Source organism: Canis lupus, chromosome 3, assembly GCF_011100685.1.
Source record: "Canis lupus familiaris isolate Mischka breed German Shepherd chromosome 3, alternate assembly UU_Cfam_GSD_1.0, whole genome shotgun sequence".
NCBI classification, from domain to species: Eukaryota; Metazoa; Chordata; class Mammalia; order Carnivora; family Canidae; genus Canis; species Canis lupus.
In genome coordinates this window covers 47,787,796-47,796,456 of record NC_049224.1, presented here as the reverse complement: position 1 = coordinate 47,796,456, position 8,661 = coordinate 47,787,796, and the positions used below count along the sequence as shown (strand labels likewise).

Genomic DNA, 8,661 nt, shown 5'->3' with positions numbered 1-8,661 from the left:
AAAATAGAACTACCCTATGACCCAGGAATTGCACTTTCAGGAATTTACCCAAAAGATACAAAAATAGTGACTTGAACGGACACATGCACCCCAATGTTTATAGCAGCAATGTCTACAATAGCCAAAATATGGAAAGAACCCAGATGTCCATTGATAGATGAATGGATAAACAATATATATAATGGAATATTACTCAGCCATCAAAAAGAATGATATCTTGCCATTTGCAATGATGTGGATGGAACTAGAGGGTATTATGCTAAGTGAGCTAATTCAGTCAGAGAAAGGCAAATACCATATGATTTCACTTATATGTGGAAATTAAGAAGCAAAACAGATGAACAAAGAGAAAGCGAAGGAAAAATAAAATAAGATAAAAACAGAGAAGAAGGCAAACCACAAGAGAGTCTTAACTATAGGAAATAAATTGCTAGAGGGGAGGTGGTAGGGGGATGGGATAATCAGGTGACGGGCATTAAGGAGGACACTCGATGTAATGAGCACTGTTATATGCAACTAATGAATCACTAAAGTCTACCCCTGAAACTAATAATGCGCTATGTGTTAACTAAATTGAAGTTAAATAAAAATTTTAAAAATTAAATTAAATTGGGGAGGTAGGGTTGGATAGGATAACTGGGTGACAAGTATTATTGAGTTCATATGATGAGATGAGCACCTGGTGTTATACTATATGTTGGCAAACTGAATTTAAATCAACTTTTTTAAATATTAAATTAAATTTAAAATAAAAAATAAAAACAATTACAGTTTTGGTACTCAACCATTAGGGTCATTCACTGTCTCAAACCTAACACAAATATTTTTTAGTCAACTCCTTATAGGTAGCTTAAAGACTTGTACACTCAGCGTAATATGCCACAGTAGGATTCAGGATGGGCAAGAGACAGGAAAATAGGGATTGAGGAAGATGAAGCTTTCATCTCAAAGGAGCTCTCAAGATCAATTTTAGAAAAGAGTGCATACAAAAACACAGGATCTGGAAACTGATTCCCATAAAACAACCCCCATACTTTATAGAATGTATATGTATGAGTGCTCCAATTAGAAGATAATAATCTAAAACATTTGAAGATCTTTGTATCTGAAGAAAGATAAGAAATTGTTTGACCTGCTAAAAAACAAACAAAAAAAAAAAAAAAAAAGAGAGAAACCTCACACTTGGGATGCCTGGCTGGCTCAGTTGGTAGAGCTTTTGACTTTTGGTCTCTGGATCATGAGTTCAAGCCCCATGCTGGGTATGGAGTCTACTTAAATTAAAAAAAAAAAAATGCCCAAGATAAGTCACTCATGTTAGGCCATGTCACCAAACTGGGACTTAATACATAATCAAAATTCAGTTTCAACCTCCCCCAGAAATGTAGTCTTAACCAGTCGGTCAGGAATTTTCTGGCCAACACCAATGAGGTAACTGTCACATGGGCCCTCTCCATCCCCCACAAAAGGAAGATGAAGTTATCTGCATGATGAAACCCCTTCTCCTTCCCCTTAAGACAAAGTAACCCAGCCTGAAATAATCCTTTCTCTTCCTTCACCTTCCTTGCCTCACCCTCATTCCTATTAAAAAAAAAAAAAAAACAAAAACAAAAAAAAAAAAAAAAAACTTCCATTTTGGGACGCCTGGGTGGTTCAGTGGTTAAGTACCTGCCTTCAGCTCAGGGCGCGATCCTGGAGTCCCGAGATCAAGTCTCACATTGGGTACTCTGTAAGGAGCCTGCTTCTCCGAGCTCTGCCTGTGTCTCTGCCTGTGTGTGTGTGTGTGTGTGTGTGTGTGTGTGTGTGTGTGTGTGTCTCATGAATAAATAAATAAAATCTTAAAAAAAAATCCATTTTGTACAACTCCTTGGATTTCCCCCTACTTGCTGGATAAGATGCTACCCAATTCATGAATCACTTAATAAGGTCAATTACAGCCCCTCAGTCGCCGCCGGCTGCCTGCCTCGCCGCCCGCTCGCTCCGCTGCCGTCCAGCAGAAATGCTTCAATTACCCTCAGTCCTCCGCCAGATCAGGCCAGTGTCCAGAGTCCTGGCTCCTCATCTCACTCGGGCCTATGCCAAGGATGTAAAATTTGGTGCCGATGCCTGAGCCTTAATGCTTCACGGTGTAGATCTCTTAGCCAATGCTGTAGCCGTTACTATGGGGAAAAACAGTGATTATTGAACAGAGTTGGGGAAGTCCCAATGTAACAAAGCATGGTGTGACCGTAGCAAAGTCAATTGACTTCAAAGACAAATATAAAAATATTGGCGCTAAACTTGTTCAAGATGTTGCCAATAACACAAACGAAGAGGCTGGGGATGGCACCACTACTGCTACTGTCTTGGTACGCTCTATTGCCAAGGAAGGCTTCGAGAAGATTAGCAAAGGTGCTAATCCTGTGGAAATCAGGAGAGGTGTGATGTTAGCTGTTGATGCTGTAATTGCTGAACTTAAGAAGCAGTCTAAACCCGTGACAACCCCTGGAGAAATTGCTCAGGTTGCTACGATTTCTGCAAATGGAGACAAAGAAATTGGCAACATCATTTCTGATGCAATGAAAAAGGTTGGAAGAAAGGGTGTCATCACAGTAAAAGATGGAAAAACACTGAATGATGAATTAGAAATTACTGAAGGCATGAAGTTTGATCGAGGTTATATTTCTCCATACTTTATTAATACATCAAAAGGTCAGAAATGTGAATTCCAAGATGCCTATGTTCTATTGAGTGAGAAGAAGATTCTAGTGTCCAGTCCATTGTATCTGCTCTTGAAATTGCCAATGCTCACCATAAGCCCTTGGTCATAATTGACCAAGGTCACCATAAGCCCCAGGTCACTGTGCCCTGCTTCGGTGCATTCCAGCCTTGGATTCAAAAGTCCAGCTAATGAAGATCAAAGAATTGGTATCGAAATTATTAAGAGAACACTCAAAATTCCTGCTGAAGATGTTTATGGAGAAGCTCTGAATACACTTGTTTTAAATAGGGTAAAAGTTGGTCTTCAGGTTGTGGCAGTCAAAGCTCCAGGTTTTGGTGACAAAGCTGCTTAAAGATATGGCTATTGCTGCTCATGGTGCAGTGTGTGGGGAAGAAGGATTGACTCTAAATCTCAAAGATGTTCAGCCTCATGACTTGGGAAAAGTTGGAGAGGTCATTGTGACCAAAGATGATGCCATGCTTTTAAAAGGAAAAGGTGACAAGGCTCAAATTGAAAAACGTATTCAAGAAATCATTGAGCAGTTAGATATCACAAATAGTGAATATGAAAAGGAAAAGCTGAATGAATGTCTGGCAAAACTCTCAGATGGAGTAGCTGTGTTGAAGGTTGGTGGGATAAGTGATGTTGAAGTGAATGAAAAGAAAGAGTTACAGATGCCCTCAATGCCACAAGAGCTGCTGTTGAAGAAGGCATTGTTCTGGAGGGGGTTGTGCCCTGCTTCGATGCATTCCAGCCTTAGATTCAATAACTCCAGCTAATGAAGATCAAAGAATTGGTATCGAAATTATTAAGAGAACACTCAAAATTCCTGCAATGACCATTGCTAAGAATGCAGGTGTTGAAGGATCATTGATAGTTGAGAAAATTATGCAGAGTTCCTCAGAAGTTGGTTATGATGCTATGCTTTTGTGAATATGGTGGAAAAAGGAATCATTGATCCAACTAAGGTGGTAAGAATTGCTTTATTGGATGCTGCTGGAGTGGCCTCTCTGTTGTAGTCACCGAAATTCCTAAAGAAGAGAAGGACCCAGGAATGGGTGGAATGGGTGGAATGGGAGGTGGTATGTGAGGTGGCATGTTCTGATTCCTAGAATAGTGCTTTACCATTCTTAATGAACTGTGAGAGGAAGCTCAAGGCTGGGTTCCTCAACCATAACTTCAGAGAAGTCAGTTGAAGGAAATGACTAAAGAAAAGACTGGCTGATGTTTAAGAATCGCTATAACCATCAGTTACTGGTTTCAGTTGACAACATATAATGGTTTACTGCATCATTGTCCATGCCTACAGATAATTTATTTTGTATTTTTTGAATAAAAAGACATTTGTACATTCCTGAAAAAAAATAATAATAAGGCCAATTACATCTTCATATTTACTTAGTTGAATTTTTGTTGCTTAACAAATCTTAAATTTTGTTTCTTATATACATCAGAATATCCGGAGTAACCACTAAAAGAACAGATATTCGGATGCCTAGGTAGCTCAGTTGGTGAAGGGTCTGCCTTGGGCTTGGGTCATGATCACAGAGTCCTGGGATGGAGCCCTGCATCAGGCTCCCTGCTCAGTGGGAATCTGCTTCTCCCTCTGCCCCTACCCCTGCTTGTGATCTTTCTCTCTCTCTCACTCTCTCTCTCCCACAAAAATAAATAAATAAATAAAACATTTTAAAAATAAAATATAAAAAATATATATTCTTATATAGACACAGAATCTCCAAAATATTTGGGGGTGGGAGGCACTAGAATAAGCGGGAAAACAAAACCATCTATCATCCAAAAGAAGGAAGAAAGGGAGGTAGTAGAGGAGCAAACAGAAAAAGTAAAAGAAATACAGTAGAATATTAGTAAGGCAAAAAAATCAGTAAATTTTTTTTTATTCAGAAAAAAAATCTGAATAAACCAGTAATTATAATAAACTTAACAGGCAAAACTTTCCAATTAAAAAAAATGATTTTTCAGACTGGATTTTGTAAAAACAATACAAAAGTTATACTTGTTATTTTAAAGAGAAACCATTCCTAAGGGAGAGGGAGAAAGGAAGGAGAGAAGAAGGGAAGTGGTACACAGAAAGGTGAAAAGCCTAAGACTGAAAATAATACCACAGGTCAATACTAACTATAAGAAAGCTGATGTTGCTGTATTATCAGACAAAACAGGCTGTAAACAAAGAGATGACAACATAACTTTATGACAATAAAAGGTTCTATTCAGGAGCACCCGGGGGGCTCAGTCAGTTGTGAGTCCAGCTCTTGGTTTCTGCTCAGGTCATGATTTCAGGGTCCTGGGATCGAGCCCTGTGGGCTCCATGCTCAGTGAGGAGTCTGCTTGAGGATTCTCTCCCTCTCCCTCTGCCCCACCCCACCCTCTCTAAAATAAATAAATAGTTTTTTAAAAATAAATAAATAAACTAGCTGTAATTTTTTTTAAAGTTCCATTTATGACAAAGAGAGGCATATAACTACGTGTATGCACCTAACATGTAAAGCAAAAATTTACACAGCTGCAAAGAGAGCTTGATAAACCCACCATCAAAACTGGAGATTCTGATTCTGCTGTCTCAGTAATGGATGGATGAAGCTGCCAAAGAAATGGCAGGGATATAGTAAGAGTCAATGAATAAAGATGGTCCTGGCATCCAGGGGATGCAACCAGAACACAGCACCCAGCAGACAGGTTGCTTTCAATCACATTGTTTTCAAGCATGTTTGGAACATTAGCAAAAAGCAGCCCTGTGACTGGCCAGGAGGAGTAGCTCAAAAAAAATGTCAAGGGGTTGACATCATGCTGACCATGCGCTCGGACCACAATGTGGCTAGCAATGATACAAGAAAACCCATTGTTTGGAAAGGTAAGATACACTTCTAAATAACTCATGGATCAAAGAAGAAATCATAATAGAAATCTCAAAACATTTAGAAATGAATCTTAAAGAAATAACTATATTCTGAGACATGTAGTATATGGTATAAGAAATTATCATTTAGGGATCCCTGGGTGGCGCAGCGGTTTGGTGCCTGCCTTTGGCCCAGGGCGCGATCCTGGAGACCCGGGATCAAATCCCATATCGGGCTCCCAGTGCATGGAGCCTGCTTCTCCCTCTGCCTGTGTCTCTGCCTCTCTCTCTCTCTCTCTCTCTCTCTGTGACTATCATAAGTAAATAAATAAAAATAAAAAAAAAATAAAGAAATTATCATTTAGAGGATGCCTGGGTGGCTCAGCAGTTGAGTGTCTGCCTTTGGCTCAGTGTGTGATCCCAGGGTCCGGGATCAAGTCCCACATCGGGCTCCCTGCTTCTCCTGCCTGTTTCTCCTGCCTGCTTCTCCTTCTGCCTATGTCTCTGCCTCTCTCTGTGTGTCTCTCGTGAATGAATAAATCAAGTATTAAAAAAAAAGAAATTATCATTTAGATAGAACTTTATAGCCTTCAAAGGTTTACAATAGAAAGTAAGACATGTCACAAAATTAATGTGTTGAGCCCCAACTTATGAAGCTACTAAGGATCCACCTACTCTCCTCACCTCCTCACTCCTGACTCCTCACAACACCTTACTCACACTCTCCCCCTCCTCTTATTTCACATACTCACTGAGCTCCCTTGTGTGCCAGGTACTGCCTCCTCCCCCAACCATCTTTATCATCAATAAACCCCTAGGTGTTCAGGTTCCCCCTGGTGTATTACTGGAAACAGCCATGGTGCGCAGAACCCACTGCACCTATCTTTGACTGCACTCATTCACTCAACACCAGTACTTGCTGACTATTGACTGTGTCTCAGGATGGCCCAGATGCTATGGATACAGAAATGGAGAAAGAAAGCCCAGTCCTTTCCCCTAGAGCAGGGGTCCTCACGGTGCAGTCTCCAGACCAGCACCATCAGCATCAACTGGGAGCTTGTTGAGGAATTCTCAGGTCTACCCCTTACCTAACGAATCAGAAACTATGGAGTGGGGCCCAACACTCTGCCTCAACAAGCCCTCCAAGTGATGCTGTCACATGCTGGAGGAGCTTGAGACCCACTGCTCAGAGGAGTTCAAAGTCCAGCCAACATAAACCAGCAATGATAATGCAGTGGGGGAAGGGCAGCCACTAAAACAGTCAGGAAGGGAGCCTTGAAAGCCTCAGAGGTTGGGCATCTGCCTTTGGCTCAGGTCATGATCCCTGGGTTAAGCCCTGCAGCTCAACCTTGCTCAGCAGGGAGTCTGCTTCTCTCTCCCTCTGCCTGCCACTCTCCCTGCTTGTGCTCTCTGTGTCAAATATTAGTGATATCCAGAGTCATCACAGCAACATTGGTTATACAGCAGAATTTCCAAGCCAATTTTTTCAGAAACCATGAACATTACAAATACTTTTTTATTAACAGGAATATTTGAAAAAAAAATTATTTGTTACTGGTAACAAACGTCCTGGGCACATCTGCCACCTTGTTAAGGTATCAGCATGATCTGATGATCTGACATGTGAGAGCCAGGACTGGATAATCTCATAGTTTTGAATGGGGGGAAATTTAGGTAAAAGACACGCAGGTATGTTTGCATAGCTCTGGCACTGAGGAGACCATAATGCAAAGGATGGTGATTTGCTCGGATCCTTTTGTTATCAACAAACATTCATTCTAGGGGAAGGCCTATTCTTCGCTCCTGATCTGGAGACACCAGCCCCTTTGGACCTAGACATAAGCATCTATCCAGACAAGGCTATCAAATTCATCTGAAAGCAGTCTTCCTTTCTGCTTTAGACTGCTTTGGAAGGAGTGGTCACTCAGAAGCCTTCACCAGAACAGCTGCTCAGAAGAGTCAGGTCAAGGCTTTGTCCTTAAATTCATTTGGGCAGAGCTTCTGAGTCAGATCAGCTTCTGAGTACTGCAACATTTGATCCCTAAACTGTTGATAAGATTTGGTTATTAAAAATCCCCAGGGGTAGTCAGAGAATCAGATCCACTGTTAATCTCTACAGAGAGTCAAGAGAATTAACCAACCAAGTTTAATTTAATTTAAGTTTTTCTTACTGACTTAATTTAATAATTATTTATAAGCATAAAGCATCCCTCCTTATGTAAGATCTGCAGGAAATTAATTACTTTTCCCTCTAGACAGGTTATTTGCATTCTTTTCAACATTTTTTAATAGGAAATACATAATGCCTGGTACAAAATGTGAAAGCTAGAAAAGAGAGTACAGAAAAAAGTATATTATCTCGTTCCCCCCCCCCCACAGTCTCTGGCACCTATGGAAAGCATGTATACATGCCTTGTTTTGGATTTTTTTTTTTTTTTTTTGGTGGGGTGGTATTATACCAAAAGGAGATATTCTATTTTGGTGACTGTTCTATGCCAGTATGGGAGAAGCCCCATTCTTCCTTATTCCACTGTGAGGTCATGCCTACTTTATACCACCAATCCCCCACCTACAGACATTGAAATGGCTTCCAATCTTTTGCTACCTCAAACAATGGTGTAAATTAAGTCCTTGTACAAAAATCTATTCTCCGTATGAAAGAATAAACAAAAGGCAGTAATTGAATATTATTCAAACTTTTAAAAAGGACATTTGGACGCATACAACAACACAAATGAACCCTGAGGACACTATGCTTTGTGAAACAAGCCCATCACAAAGGGACAAATGCTGTATGATTCCACTGTACCTTGTAAATTGTATGTTACATGTATGTTACCACAATTTTTAGAAATCCATTTTCTATATTCTTCTGTATTCACTTATTCATTCATGCATTTGTTCAATCATTCAATAAACCCATGTGTGCCAGAATCGGAGAATTATGTACAGATTTATCCTCAGGTTCAGGAAGACAAAGAAATGATGCAAGGAAATTCTAAGCAGAAAGTTCGGGATGTGAGAAATCAAAATGCCACACTAGAGAAGAAAGGATGGAGAGGTAAAGAGGAACCAGATATAAAGACCTCTGGCATCTCACTAAAGGGAA

The 8,661-nt window shown here is 40.3% G+C and overlaps 1 pseudogene; it reads left to right on the top strand.

Annotated features, from left to right (window-relative positions):
- The first annotated feature begins 1,996 nt into the window (after positions 1-1,996).
- On the top strand, positions 1,997-3,803 carry LOC100689007 (annotated as a pseudogene).
- The last annotated feature ends 4,858 nt before the right edge of the window (positions 3,804-8,661 follow it).